This window comes from Heterocephalus glaber, unplaced genomic scaffold, assembly GCF_053883595.1.
Source record: "Heterocephalus glaber isolate CG9 unplaced genomic scaffold, H.glaber_assembly_v1.0 deba00001457, whole genome shotgun sequence".
NCBI lineage: Eukaryota > Metazoa > Chordata > Mammalia > Rodentia > Bathyergidae > Heterocephalus > Heterocephalus glaber.
In genome coordinates this window covers 21,009,086-21,024,928 of record NW_028258305.1, presented here as the reverse complement: position 1 = coordinate 21,024,928, position 15,843 = coordinate 21,009,086, and the positions used below count along the sequence as shown (strand labels likewise).

At 37.7% G+C, this 15,843-nt stretch overlaps 1 long non-coding RNA gene across 3 annotated transcripts in view; it reads left to right on the top strand.

Moving 5' to 3' along the window:
• The window catches only part of LOC147826979 (uncharacterized), a 131,777-nt gene that overhangs the window by 42,031 nt on the left and 73,903 nt on the right, over nucleotides 1–15,843 (top strand). For all 3 annotated transcript variants that reach the window (XR_015453117.1, XR_015453118.1, XR_015453116.1), the window contains exons 2-3: nucleotides 2,115–2,168; nucleotides 3,269–3,413. This is a non-coding gene — a long non-coding RNA (uncharacterized LOC147826979). The remainder of the gene's footprint in view (nucleotides 1–2,114; nucleotides 2,169–3,268; nucleotides 3,414–15,843) is intronic.

Below are 15,843 nucleotides of genomic sequence, written 5' to 3'. Positions count from 1 at the left end.
TCAAGGTCTGTGAAGTATGCTGCTGGGATTTCAATTGGGATTGGATTGAATCTATACAGCAGTTTTGGAAGTATGGGCATTTTCACTATGTTGATTCTTCCTACCCAGGAGCAGGGGATGTCTTTCCATTTTCTGATATTATCTTCAATCTCTCTTTTCAGAATGTTATAGTTTTCAGAGAAGAGGTCTTCGATTTTTTTGTTAGGTTGATTCCTAGATATTTCAGTTTTTTGGATGCTATCATGAAAGGAATTGTTGCTGTATTACTCTCTCAGTTAGTCTGTTGTTCATGTAGAGGAAAGCTATTGATTTTTGTGTGTTGACCTTCTATCCAACTACGTTACTGAATTTGGTTATTAAGTCTAGAAGACTTTTGGTGTTGTTCTTGGGGTCTTCTATATGGAGTATCATGTCATCTGCAAATAATGACAATTTGACTTCTTCATTTCCTATCTTTATTCCTTTTCTTTCTTTCTCTTGTCTAGTTGCTGTGGCTAATGTTTCCTGATTTTAGTGTGAAGGATTTCAGTTTTTGATCCTTTAGTATGATATTGGCTGTTGGTTTTTCATAGATGGCTTTTGTCAGATTGAGGTAGAGACCGTCTATTCCAAGCTTTTGTAAGGAACTAGTTCTTGATAGCTGTACTGTGCCAAACTTTTCCAGGCATTTTCTAGGGATCTGCTTGGAGATGAAGGAACTGCCCTCCCCATCTCAGCTGAAGGTGTGGAGGATTGGGATCTTCAATTAACTCTGAGATCAAATTCTTAGAAAAGCCCTCTGTGAACATGCGATATTCATGTGAACAGTGAGATATGTTCATGCATCTGCTTTCCATTTTCCTTTGCCCACCACTTGCCCATCTTTTACCTTGCAATGATGGATGGAGGCAAGGGATAGAGGAGTATTTGCAAGTAAGGCAGAGAGAATACATTTCCTCTGCTTGCTTGAGTGGGACTCAAGATCAGTTTTACTCTTCAGAGCACCTGAGTCCTTCAAAAAATTATTTGGGCTTTTGTTAGATGTTGCTTCTTTAGGGAAGGGCAAGTGCTTTAGGAGTTTTAATAGTTTTAAAAGAAGTTAATTTATTTTACCTTTATTAAAAATAAAAACAAACACAGTTCCAATGTCTCAAAGAAATCAGGTGAAATCCAAAGGAAGTGGTCATACTGAAGTCAAAGATCTAAAACACCAGAGTCATAACCCCCCTTTCTATTCTTTCGCTTGTTTGACTCTTGTAAGAACTGTGCCTCTGGGAAGGCTGAGAGTGTAACTGAGCTCTTTGTAATGGTCTCATTTTACTTCAGAAACATGCTGCACAGTAAAGGGAATGGAGTCAATATATGTGTTTGATCAAATAATTCCATGTGAATTCTTATCATACACAAATCATTGTATTTATCTAGGTATTTCATATAGGTCCAAAGAGTTTTCAAACCTACATGCAAAGCTATAGTAGCTGTATATCCATAATTCATTTTTTTAAAAGTTATTACTTCAGTGTTTGGAAAGAAAACCTTGAAATATTTAATATTGGTCTCAGGAGAAGACTAAATGTATTTACTTCTTATTTATCATATATTAACTAAAAGCTTTTATCTTGTATGTAACAATCTTGCCATCTTGATTTTTCCAAGAAAGACCTGATTGGAAATCAATTGTTTTTTGTTTTGTTTTGTTTTGGCACTGGGGATTGAACTTGAGACCTTGAGCTTGTGAGGCAGGCGCCAGAACCACTGAGCTAAATCCCTGGCCCTCAATTGTTTTTTTTTATAGCACAACAGTTGTTTCAGAGCAGCTGAGAGAGATTTGGAGATATAGTAAAGATTCCTCTTACAATGGTATGTGTTATGGGTTGTGCCTCTGCCTAGGTCGAAAGACAAAGTGGTCTCAATGGTTGACCTTCTGCACAAGGTCTGGAATGTGCTGGGTGACCAGGACAGGGGAGTCTTAACACAACCCCTGGAACCCTTGGTTTCCTCTGAAGAGGCAGCATGATGTGACATCCTGGCCCCCAGGGCCCCTGAGTGTGTCTTCAGCCAGGACATGTTTCCTTGTCTCCCATAACCCAAGCTTTCCCCTTCTAAAATATAGCTTTCTTTCCTTATTCCAACAGATCACTGCTGATCATTCATCTTGTTGGAAGAAGACAGGAAGTTATAAAACAAAGGTATGTTTTTGCAAAAGGTTGTATTTTTCTAGTTGTGTTACAGGCTCTGTACCTGCTCTCTGCTTTTTCCTTCTCCTTGCCCTGAGTTGAGACTGGCTTCCAGCAGAGCATGTAACTTCCTCCTGTTAAACCTATCTCAGAAGAGAAAGCCTGGTAAAGCCATCTATTCAGAGCTAATGTATGGTTAGTATCAACCTTTGAGAGTATTTGCATTTTACCTCAGGAAAATCTCATTAAAAGGTGACACTCCAGTATGAACTTTCAGGGTTTAGTAAGTAGGGGAGTCAGGAGAGGGTACCATTAAAATAACAATCTACAAAATCTGCAGTTTATTGCAATTAATCTCAAAAATAAGATTGTATGTGAATACATGAACATGATTTAACACAATTTTAAGGAGAAGGAAAAAGGTTGGTCACTATCCAAATTGACTTATTTTAGCTTTTTTGAAAGCTAGGAATTTAGAAAGTCAAAGAGCAGAGCCAAAGGAGACAGTTATCTTTTAGTCTTTCAAAAGAAGATTTCAATCCCATTGGCTTTCCTCTAAAGATATCTGAACAGGACATTAAGTGACCAAAAAGCCAAACTTTTCAATGTTTCATAGCTGCAATTAATCCTATGCATTAATTTTAGGGAAAGATTAAATTATAAAAGGTTGCATATTCAGGCAAGTGGCTCTATGGGTTTAATTTTCTTTCCTATTCTTCCTTCCTTCCATTTTCCTATTTATTTATTTATTTATCTATCTATTTAGGTGGGGAGATGGGAGATTTTATTTTAGTTAATGCTTTGTTTTAAAAAACTATGGATCAAGGAAAAGAAAATGGTTTTCTGGCACACAGCAAACTTTCCCATAAAACTCTCTTTGGCCATGAACTAAGTACAACACACATAGTGCCAAAAGGGGTTTTATTCCTTTTTTTTTCTCCTGTAAAGAAAAAAATAGGAAGCACAGGATCAAAATAAAGCTAGAATGAAAACCACATTTACATGTCATCAGCCGGGCTTCTACCGTATCTCTTAAAAATCACTTCAAGGATTTGGCTTTGTCAAAAGAAATTAAATAACCAAAATGCTATCTCCTCACCCCCTACTTCTAGAAGAGACAACAAAGAGGGAATTCTGTGAGCTGAGATCCCACTGCCACGTTGGTCAGACATATTTATAAAACTCAATTTGGCCAGCAGCCCCTGGGAGCCAAGTGGTGGAAACAGCCGTGTCCCAGCAGGTTCTTTCTGAGTACTGGTAAGTTGTACACCAGGGCGAATCTGGTTAGCTGGCAACCCTTCCTCTGCTCTTTGAAACCCAGGCCCCTTAGCTTCTAACCTAACACCACAGCCACTCTGTTGGCTGGGATCATCCTACCCAGATAAATCAGATGAAATAGCGGGGATATTCTTTTCTATCATGGGATTCAGGGAAGTAAGCAATCATCTTGTCAGAATTGACATTTTCAAAATTTCATTCAGGATGGATTCTCCTCTCCCTTTTGAACCCAAACCCCAACTTCCCTACTATTGATAGTGAGGATTTTCAATAGTTTTACAGCAAAAGATATATATGTTCCTATAGTCAACACATCTTCTATGTTGTGACTACAACCTTCACACTTAAACTTGATAGGGATTAGAGAAAATTTTCCTAAGCATATCAATGGACCTCATTTTTGTTGTTGTTTTAAAATTCTTTTATTGGTACATTTTAGGTATACAATATGTTTACATTTATCACTGGGTGCTTGTACCTGTAAATGATGTATCTTGGTTCTTGTTTTTTTCCCCATTACCTATGCTCCCATCACCCCCTCCACCCTTCCCTATTTACATACATTTCTTTTTTTTTTTGTTGTTAAATTCTTTTATTGTTACATTGTAGGTATACAATACAATTACATTTCTCATTGGGAATTGTACTTTACATAATGCATCTTGGTTCTTATTTTTTCCTCATTCCTAGCCCTCCCTTCATGCCCTCCACCCTTCCCTATTTACAAAGACTTTATTTCCATTTTTTCCATTTCTCAGCATTTTTCCTTTCCCTTCTTTCCTTTCCCCTGCCCCTGCCACTACCCCTACCCCTTTGGTCCTTTTCTTCCTATTTTGCATTATCGATTATTCATTCTAATCATTGGTACATTTTGGGTATACAATACAATGACAGTCATCATTGGAAATTTGCACCTTTACATAATCTCTCTTGGTTCTTATTTTTCACCCTTGCCCAGCCCTACCTTCAACCCCTCCATCCCTCCTTATTTACAAAGATTTTGTTCCTATTTTTCCATTTTCTCATATTAATCCCATTCCCTTCTGTCCTTTCCCCTAGCCCTCCCACTTCCTTCCCCTTTGCCCCTTTTCTTCCTATTTCACATTACCTATTATACATTTTAGTCCTTATTTACACTTTCAGTTTCTCACACCAGAGAAACTATTCGGTATTTATACACATGTGTCCTATTTATTTCACTTAAGAGTATCACCTCAATGTGCATCCATTTAGCTATAAATGTCTCTAATTTCTCATTTTTTATGGCTGAGTAGTACTCCATTTTATAAAAAAACCACATTTTCTTTATCCAGTCTCCAGTTGATGGGCATTTGGGCTGTTTCCAAGTTTTAGCTATCACAAACTGTGCTGCTATGAACATGGGCGCACATATATCACTGTGGTATGATTCTTTTAATTCTTTGTGGAAGATCCCCAGCAGTGGAATAGTGGGGTCAAATGGGACTTCCAGTCCTAGTTCTTTGAAGTATCTCCATACTGATTTCCACAGTGCTTGCACCAGTCTACACTCCCACCAGCAGTGGAGCAGGGTTCCTCCTTCCCTACAGCCCCGCCAGCATTTGTTATTGGTTGATTTCATGATAGCAGCCATTCTTTCTGGAGTGAGGTGGAATCTCAGCGCTGTTTTCATTTGCATCTGTGGAATGACCAGGGATGTTGAACATTTTTTCATGTATTTATTTGCTATTTCTACTTCTTTGTCTGAGAAATGTCTGTTCATTTAAGATGCCCATTTTTGGATTGGGTCTTTAAATTTGGGAGGTCTGATCTTTTTAAGTTCTTTATAGATTCGAGATAGTGGAACTTTGTCTGAGGAAGAGCAGGTGAAGATTTTTTCCTACATTGTGGGTTGTCTCTTCACACTGCTGGTGGTTTTTCTTACTGTGCAGAAGCTTTTTAATAAGAAGAGATCCCACTTGTTGATTGTTTGTGCTAGTTCACAGGCAACTGAGGTTTTGTTCATAAAATCTTTTCCTACACCGACAAGAGTTCTACCTAACCTCTGTTTCAACTGGTTCAGAGTTTCTATTTTAATATTTAGATCTTTAATCCAGTTTGATTTTAATTTAGTGCATGGAGAGAGATATAGGTCTAGTTTTAATCTTTGGCAAGTTGAAGCCCAATTTTTCCAGCACTATTTATTAAAGAGATTATCTTTCCTCCAGTGAGGGTGTTTGGCTCCTTTGTCGAAGATGAGGTGGCTGAGTGTGTCTGGTGTTGTTTCTGCATCTTCTAATCTGTTCCACTGGTCCTCAGGTCTGTTTCTTTGCCAGTACCATGCTGTTTTTATCACAGTAGCTTTGTAGTAGAGTTGCAGGTTGGGGATTGTGATACCCCCTGCCATGTCTCTGTTACCTAGAATTGCTTTTGCTATTCTGGGTCTCTTCTTGTTCCAAATGAATTTTTGGATTGTTTTCTCAAGGTCTGTGAAGTATGCTGCTGGGATCTCAATTGGAATTGCATTAAATCTACATAGCAGTTTTGGAAGTATGGCCATTTTCACTATATTAATCCTTCCTACCCAGGAGCAGGGGATATCTGTCCATTTTCTGATGTCATCTTCAATCTCTCTTTTCAGAGTGCCATAGTTTTCAGAGAAGAGGTCTTTGATTTCTTTTGTTAGGTTGATTCCTAGGTATTTCAGTTTTTTGGATGCTATTGTGAAAGGAATTATTTGCCCTATTTCTCTCCCAGTGAGTCTGTCATTCATGTAGAGGAAAGCTATTGATTTTTGTGTGTTGACCTTGTAACCAGCTACTTGACTGAATTTGGTTATTAAGTCTAGAAGACTTTTGGTGGAGTTCTTGGGGTCTTCTATATAGAGTATCATGTCATCTGCAAATAATGACAATTTGACTTCTTCATTTCCTATCTTAATTCCTTTTATTTCTTTCTCTTGTTTAATTGCCGTGGCTAATGTTTCCAAAATTGAACAAGAGTGGTGATAGTGGACATCCTTGTCTTGTTCCTGATTTGAGTGTGAAAGATTTCAGCTTTTGACCATTTAGTATGATATTGGCTGTTGGTTTTTCATAGATGGCTTTTATCAGACCATCTATTCCCGTTTTTTTGTAGGGTTTTTATCATAAATGCATGTTGGATTTTGTCAAATGCTTTTTCTGAGTCTATGGAGATAATCATATGGTTTTTGTCCTTGGCTCTATTGATATAGTGTATTACATTGATTGATTTGCATATGTTGAACCATCCTTGCATCCCTGGGATGAATCCCACTTGATCAGGGTGTATGATCTTCTTGATGATCTTCTGCATTCTGTTTGCCAGTATCTTATTAAGGATTTTTGCATCTATGTTCATTAGTGAGATTGGCCTATAGTTCTCTTTTTCGTTTGGGTTTTTCTCTGCTTTGGGAATCAAGGTGATGCTTGCTTCCAGGAATGAATTTGGGAGTATTGCTTCCCTTTCAATTTCATTGAAGAGTTTAAACAGGAGTGGCAGTAGTTCCTCTCTAAATGTCTTGTAGAATTCAGCAGTGAAGCCATCAGGGCCCAGGCTTTTCTTAGGTGATAAGTTTTTAATTACATTTTCAATTTCATTGGTTGATATTGGGTTGTTCAGAATTTTTAGGTCTTCTTTGTTCAACTTTGGTAATTCATATATACCTAGGAATCTGTCAATTTCTTCTGTGTTGTCCATCTTATTGGCATATAGGCTCTGGAAGTAGGTATTGATGATCCTCTGGATTTCTGCTGGGTCTGTTGTAGTTTCACCCTTTTCATTCCTAATTGCATGGATTTGGGCCTTTTCTTTCCTTTTTCTGATAAGGTTGGCTAAGGGTTTGTCAATTTTGTTGATTCTTTTGAAGAACCAATTCTTGGCTTCATTGATTTTTTGTATCGTTCTCTTAGTCTCCATTGCATTGATTTCTCCTCTGATCTTTATAATTTCCTCCCTTGTATGAGCTTTGGGTTTGTCCTGCTCTTCTTTTTCTAGAAGCTTGAGGTTCAGCATCAGGTTGTTTAATTGGGCTCGTTCTGTTTTCCTAATATGCATATTCACTGCTATGAATTTCCCTGGTAGGACTGCTTTCATTGTGTCCCATAGATTCCGATATGTTGTATTGTCATTGTCATTTAATTGAAGGAACTGTCTGATTTCTTCTTTAATTTCCTCTGTGACCCATTGGTTATTCAGAAGTGTGTTGTTCAATTTCCATGTGTTTATGAAATTTTTTGAGTTTCTTTTGCTATGGATCTCCAATTTCATCACACTGATAATGCACAATTTCATTGTCTGATAATGCACACTGATAATGCACAATATCATCGTCTAATAATGCACACGGGATAACTTCAATTCCTTTGCACTTACTTAAACATGTTCTATGTGTGAGTATGTGGTCTATTTTGGAGAATGAGCCATGTGCAGCTGAGAAGAATGTGTATTCTGATTTTGTGGGGTGGAAGACTCTGTAAACATCTGTTAAGTTCATTTGTTCAAGAGTTCGATTGAGTTCTAGTATTTCATTACTTATTTTTTGTATAGTTGATCTATCTATTTGTGACAGTGGGGTGTTGAGGTCCCCCATTACAATTGTATTAGTGCATATATGACTTTTCATGTCCGTTAGTATTTGTTTTATATAGTTGGGTGCACTAGTGTTTGGTGCATAGATATTTATGATGGTCATCTCTTCCTCTTGGATTGTTCCCTTTACAAGGATGTAGTGTCCTTCTTTGTCTCTCTTAATCAGTGTTGGTTTGAAATCTACTTGATCTGCAAACAGGATAGCTGCTCCTGCTTTTTTTCAGGTTCCTGTTGCATGGAGTATTGTTTTCCACCCTTACCTTTCAGTCTATGAGTTTCCTTTTGAATGAAGTGTGTTTCTTGTATGCAGCATATTGTTGGATTTTGCTTCTTGACCCATTCTGCCAGTCTATTTCTTTTGATTGGTGAATTGAGACCATTAACGTTGATGGTTATAACTGAAATGTATTGACTTATCATTGTCATGACTTTTTCTTTTTGTTGGGTTCTCCCTGTTTACATTTAATTTCTTGTCATGCCAGATGGGTTCATTCTGCTTTGCTTCCTGGGGTTGTGATCCTCAATGTCTGTTCCTAGGATATTGTGTAAAATTCTTTGGAGTGCTGGTTTGGTATTCATGAAGTTCCTAAGGTGCTCTTTGTCATGAAAGTATCTTATTTCTCCATCCATTTTGAAAGATAGTTTTGCAGGGTACATCAATCTGGGCTTGAGGCTGTTTTCTTTTAGGGCTTGGAATATGTCACTTCAAGTTCTTCTTGCCTTGATGGTTTGTGTTGAGAAGTCTGCTGTGATTCTGATGGGCTTTCCTTTGTATGTGATTTGTTTCTTTTCTCTAACTGCTTGTAGAACTTTGTTCTTCTGTTGAGTTTCTGGAATCTTAACAATTATATACCTATGTGTAGATTTTTTTTGATCAAGGCTATTTGGAGTCCTATATTCCTCACTTATCTGTATGTCAAGCTCTTTTCCCCTGCTTGGGAAGTTTTCTGCCATTATTTCTTTGAAGAGTTTTTTTATGTCATCTGCACTCTCTCCTGTTTCTTCATTGACTCCAATCAGTCTTATATTATTCTTCTTTGCATCATCTAGCAGCTGCTGGATTGATTTCTCATGTTCCCTTATAATTTTGAAGCAATTTTTCTTTTCTGGGTCATTAGTTGCAATCTTATCTTCTATATCTGAAATTCTATCCTCATATTGGCTCATTCTGCTGTGTAGACTTTCAATGGAGTTTTTCATATCCTGGAAATCTATTTGCATCTGTTTTATGGATTCCCTTTGTTTCCTATGTTGGGATTCCATCATGTTCCTCAGCTCCTCTCTAGATTTATTAATCACGTCTTGCACTAGGAGCACAATTTCTCTTGTTATCTGAGAAATTATTTCTGATTTTATTTTTCCAGATCCCCTTTTGTTGCCAGTTCAGTGGGTCCAGGTGGTTGAGTATCAGAGTGTTCCATCTCATTTCCCTTTGGGGTTGCTGCAGGTGATCTGGAAGTCTGGTTTTGAGACTTATTTACGTGTTTTCTCATTTCGACTGGGGGGCGGGGCTGTTGGCGCCTGCACGGATTACCTCCTCTGAGCTGGGAGAGGTGGGACAGGGGCCAGGAGCAGCGGTTGGGATGGTGGCCCAAAAGGTCTTTCCTCTGGGCTGTGGGCAGCGAGAGGGATGGTGGCCGGGAAGCACCTTCCTCTGGACCAGGAGCAGTGGGATGGTGGCTCAGAAGCCCCTACCTCTGGCCCGGGAGTGGCGGGACTCAGTACCATGGTCCGGTGGTCCGGTGTCCTGTGGGTCTTTGTAGTGTGGAACCAGGTGTGGCTGTACAGAGGAGGGGGTGGTGCCCAGTGGATTGTTGCTGGGGTGTGGGCTGATTCAGCATGTTCGGTGAGACTCGCGACCTCGGTAGGGTGTGCACAGACCTGCCTGTCTGCAGCCGGCAGATTTGGCATGTTCCGCGCACCACATAGATTTCATTTTAATTTTTTTTCTTTTCTCATACTTTTTCCTTTCCCTTTTTTCCTTTTCCCTTCCCCTCCCATCACCCCTACACCTTTGGACCTTTTCCTATTTCAAATTATCAATTATTCATTTTAATCATTTTAATCCTTATTTACACTTTCAATTTCTCACACTACAGAAACTATTTGGTATTTACCTATGTGTATCCCATTTATTTCACTTAAGAGTTTCACCTCAATATGCATCCATTTAGCTATAAATGTCTCAAATTTCACGTTCTTTATGGCTGAGTAGTACTCCATTTTATAAATAAACCCACATCTTCTTTATCTAGTTTCCAGTTGATGGGCACTTGGGCTATTTCCAAGCTTTAGTTACCACAAACTGTGCCGCTATGAACATGGGTGCACATATATTGCTGTGGTATGATGCTTTTAATTCTTTTGGGAAGATCCCCAGCAGGGGAATAGCTGGGTCAAGTGGGACTTCCAGTCCTAGTTCTTTGAGGTATTTCCATACTGATTTGCACAGTGGTTGCACCAGTCTGCACTCCCACCAACAATGGAGAAGGGTTTCTTTCTCCCCACAGCCCCACCAGTATTTGTTACTGGTTGATTTCTTGATAGCAGCCATTCTTTCTGGGGTGAGGTGAATCTCAGTGTTGTTTTCATCTGCATCTCTCGAATGACTGTGATGTTGAACATTTTTTCATATATTTATTTGCTGCTTTTACTTCTTTGTCTGAGAAATGTCTGTTCATTTCAGATGCCCATTTTTGAATTGGGATTAGACCTCATTTTGTAAGAATTCAATATTTTTCTATAACAAGAGAAACTATAAATAAATCAAAGTAAATGACAAATAGAAAAAACAACATAAGTAAAAGGCAAAGATTACTCTGCTTCCCCAGGAAGAAATTCTTACACAGCAATGAGAAAAAAAGAAATTACTACCCCTTCATGAAAGTGGGAAAACAAAGCATTCTTGAAGAACAAACTGAAGGACCTAGATTCTGAGATATTATAGTAATCAAAACACTGAGCCATTGGCCTAAGAATACACAAACCAATTAATGAGGGGAACAGGATTGAGAGTCCAGAAACAAGACCATATATGTGGTCACCTGGTTTATGACAGAGGCAATAAATATAGTAGGACAGAGGGTAAAAGATGTGTTTTCATTAAGTGGTGTTGAGTGAATTGACAATCTGTATAATATACAGTGTATCTGGATCCCTACCTCACATCATGCACAAAAATTCCAAGTGGATTACAGATCCAAATATGAGGTAGTAAGCAATGACTAATTAGAGGAAAACATAGAAGAGCATCTTTATGATCTTGGAATGGTAAGCCAAAATAAAACTTTCTTCTTTTGTAAATTTATTATCCTAGCAATTTGTTACAGTAATGGAAAGGTGAGCAACAGAATGAATTATTATGCACATTAAATATCAAGTTTTTGAGCCAGGCCTTGTGGTGCAGGCCTATAATCCCAGAACTCTGGGAGGCTGAGGCAGGAGGATCACAAGATCTCCCAGAGCTTGTGCAACTTAGTGATTTAATAGGACCCTGTCTCAAAATGAAAAATAAAAAATGGGATGTAGCTCAGTGTGAAGGTCCTGGGTTCAATTCCCAGTACCACCACCACCAACAGGAAAAATCATGTTTTTGAAGAATATTAATAACATTCAATAGTCATGATTTAATGTTAGGAGAAAATACAGAATAGGAAATTATTTATAAAATGTAGTTCCAGTTTTTAAAATCTATATACACTCACCATAATGCATACATACATACATACTACAAAGAAAGAAACATACTACCAAAATTGGTCATCTGTGAAGTGGAACTGTAGAGCATTTACCTTTTCTTCTTTTTGCATTTTTCCATGCTAGTCCCTGGGTCTAATTCCAAGGCTCTATCATAGGATGCCCATTATCACCACTCTTGTTCAATGTAGTTCTGGAAACACTCTCCAGAGAAATTAGACAAAAGAAATAAATAAAAGGAATAAGGATAGGAAAGGAAGAAGTTTAATGATCATTATTTGCAGATGACATGATACTCTACATAGAAGATCCGAAAAACACCAAAAGACTCCTACATTTAACAATCAAATTCAGTAGCATAACAGGATATAAAGTAAACACTCAAAAATCAATAGCATTGCTGTACATAAATAAACTTACTGAGAGAGAAATTAGGGAAACAACACATTTCACAATAGTATGAAGAAAAATGAAATACTTAGGAATCAGTCTAACAAAGTAAAAAACCTTTACATTGAAAATTACAGTACTCTGAAAAAGGAGATCAAAGAGGGTATCAGAAAATGAAAAGATGTCCCCTGTTCTTGGATAGGCAGAACCAATACAGTGAAAATGGCCATCCTTCCCAAACTGTTGTACAGATTTAATGCAATCCCAATCAAAATACCAATAACATACCTCATAGAAGTAGAGAAAAAAAAATCCTAAAATTCCTATAGAATCAGAAGAGACCTAGAATAGCAAAAGCAATTCTGGCCAAAAAAGGCAAGGCAGGGGACATCACAGTCCTTGACTTGAAATTATACTACAAAGCTACTGTGATAAAAACAGTATGGTACTGGCAAAAAATAGGTCCGCGGATCAATGGAACAGAATAGAAGACACAGAAACAACTCCAAATACTCAGTTACCTTATCTTTGACAAAGGGGCCAAATACTTTCACTGGAAGAAAGATAACCTCTTTAATAAATGGTGCTGTGAAAACTGGCTTTCCACTTGCCAAAGATTAAACCTAGACCCATATCTCTCACCATCCACTAAACTAAAATTGAAATGGATCAAAGATCTAAATATTAAAACAGAAATAATCTCCTGGAAGATAAAATAGGTAAAACTCTTGAAGATATAGGTGTAGGCAAAGACTTTATGATCAAAACCCCAATCACACAGGAAATATTACACAGAATCAACAATTGGGATCTCATCTTATTAAAAAGCTTTTGTGCAGCAAAGAAATCACTAACAGAGTGAATATACAAACCATAGAATGGGAAAATATTTTTACCATCCATTCTTCAGACAAAGGATGTAGAATATATAAAGAACTAAAAAAAAAATCAGATCCCCCCAAATTTAAAGACCCAATTCAAAAATGGGCATCCGAAATGAATAGACACTTTTCAGATGAAGAACAAACAGCAAATAAATATATGAAAAGGAATCCAACATCAGGCTGGAGATGTAGCTCAGTGACACTGCACCTACCTGGCAAGAGCAAGGTCCTGAGTTCGATCTGTGGTACCAAAAAGAAAAAAAAACTCAACCCTGCTGCTCATTCGAGAATTGCAAATTAAAACAACATTGAGATTCCATCTTTCTACAGGAAGAATGGCTGCTATCAAGAAATCAACCAATAATAAATGCTGGTGAGGCTGTAGGGAAAAAGGAGCTCTTCTCCACTGTTGGTGGAAGTGTAAATTGGTACTACCAATATGGAAATCAGTATAGAGAATCCTCAAAAAACTAAATTTTATTTGACCCAGCTACTCCCCTTCTTGGTATCTTCCCGAAAAAGTTAAAAGCATCATACCACAGCGAAATATGTACACTCATTTTTATAGCAGCACAGTGTATAATAGCCAAATTTTGGAAACAGACCAGATCCCCATCAGTGGATGAGTGGTTTTTAGATACAATGCAGTAGTACTCTGCCATAAAGAAAGATAAACTTGAGACATTTTTAGGTAAATGGATTTACCTTGAGACCATGCTGTTAAGTGAAATCAATTGGATACACATGTTTAAATATTGCATTGTTTCTCTTGTGTGAGAAACTGGAAGTGTAAATAAGGAGTAAAATGAATGATAGATATTGGGAAGTAGGAAGAAAATATTCGAATGGGAAGGGAAACAAAGGGGGATGGAGGGAAGTGAAGGAAGAGAAAAGAAAAAAAAGGAATAGAAGGAAAAAATGGAAACAAAGCTTTTGTAAATAAGGAGGGGAAGAAGAGTTGAAGGGAGGGGAGGGGAATGGGGAAAAAAAGAAGAATCAAGATATATTATGTACAGGTACAAATTCCTTATGATGAATGTGACCATTATGTATATCAAAAGAGTACCAATAAAATTAATTTTTAAAAGACTATCATAGCCTTGAGCTTATCAAGAAATGAGACTCAATACCTCTCTTATCCATAAGCAGCTGTTGCTTTGTACTGAAGATTTTATAGGAAAGGTGAAGGAGATTTTACACTATGTAATCCACAGACCCTCCTATATTTCCTTCAGCTGTGCCTCCTGTCTCAATCCTGTGCAGCCACAAGGCAGGCAAGATTTCCCCTTTATTGTCCTCGAGGAGGAAGCAACCAGATTGGCTATTTTATAGCTTCCTCAATTCCAGACCTTTCCTGCCCCAGGCCTTCAGTGTCACTCCCTTTGTTAATGGAGGATAATTCACTTCTCCAAATACGAATACATCTACTACCCCACTCAACAAAAACAAAAATTCTTGTCATAAGCAATTTTCAAGTTTTCTATAATAAATTCACATTACTTTCAGAATAAGAAACTTCTGAAATATTCATAGAGAGTCAATAGGGGGAAATTTTTTTCTAGGCAGCAGCAATATTCATGGAAACATGTAAATAAAAGACCAAGTGGAACAGGTTAAAATTAATCTTAGGAGCTGGGTGTGGAGGCTGAGGCAGGAGGATCACAAGTTTGAGGCCAGCCTGGGCTGTGTAATGAGATTAACCTTAGGGCCAGAAATCTCTCAGCCTAACAAAAATATGCATATCAGATACAAATGTATCTGAATTATCTGCAGAGGAGCTCTCCTTGGAGTGAGGCAACTGAAGAATTATCTATTGTAGTCTTATATAGCACTGATTAGTTACTAGATGAAAGTTAATTCTGGACTCTGAAAAAATATTGGCACAAGAAAACATGAAACACAAGTGGTGGGAAACTCATGCCTGCTTGGTTTTGTAATGTTTTAGTAGCAGCACAATGATCTTCCCAGTCACTCTGAACTATGCCAGTATGGGTCCCCCAGAGGCATGAATACCCCTCCTGGTGCCAGCAACTGTCTTAGGAGCTGGGTGCAGCCATGAGCAAGGTACACGTGGCCCTTTGTGTATGGAATGTGTGGGAAGAGAGACTGTAACAGAGGATTAAAGCTGTACTATCAGATGTGATTTTTTTTTGTATGACAAAATTTAATTTCTGTAAAAAAAACACATTGCTTATGTGCTTCTATGTGGGTACATATGTGCATGACATAACTTTATATGTGTGTATATGATTGGTTAACATTCTGGATGAATATATAGCTAAAGTTACCAGTAGTTATACATTTCTGAGCAGTATAATTGTGGATGCTATTTTTTTTTTTAATTCTTAAGTTCTTTTATTGGTACATTTTAGGTATACAATACGTTTACATTTATCATTGGGTGTTTGTACCTGTACATGCTGTATCTTGATTCTTTTTTTTTTTTTTTGGTACTGGGGATCACACTCGGGTCCTTGTGCTTGCGCAGCAGGTGGCGAAACCACTGAGCTAAATCCCTGGCCCTGTATCTTGATTCTTATTTTTTCCCCATTACCTATGTGCCTTTCACCCCCTCCACCCTTCCCTATTTACACAGACGTCATTTCCATTTTTTAAATTTTCTCATAATTTTTCCTTTCCCTTCTTTCCTTTCCCCTTTCCCTCCCTTCACCCCTACCTTTTTGGACCTTTTTTCCTATTTCAAATTATCAATTATTCATATTAATCATTTTAATCCTTATTTACACTTTCAGTTTCTCACACTAGAGAAACTGTTTGGTATTTATACACGTGTGTCCCATTTATTTCACTTAAGAGTATGTCCTCAATATGCATCCATTTAGCTGTAAATGACTCGTTTCTTGTTCTTT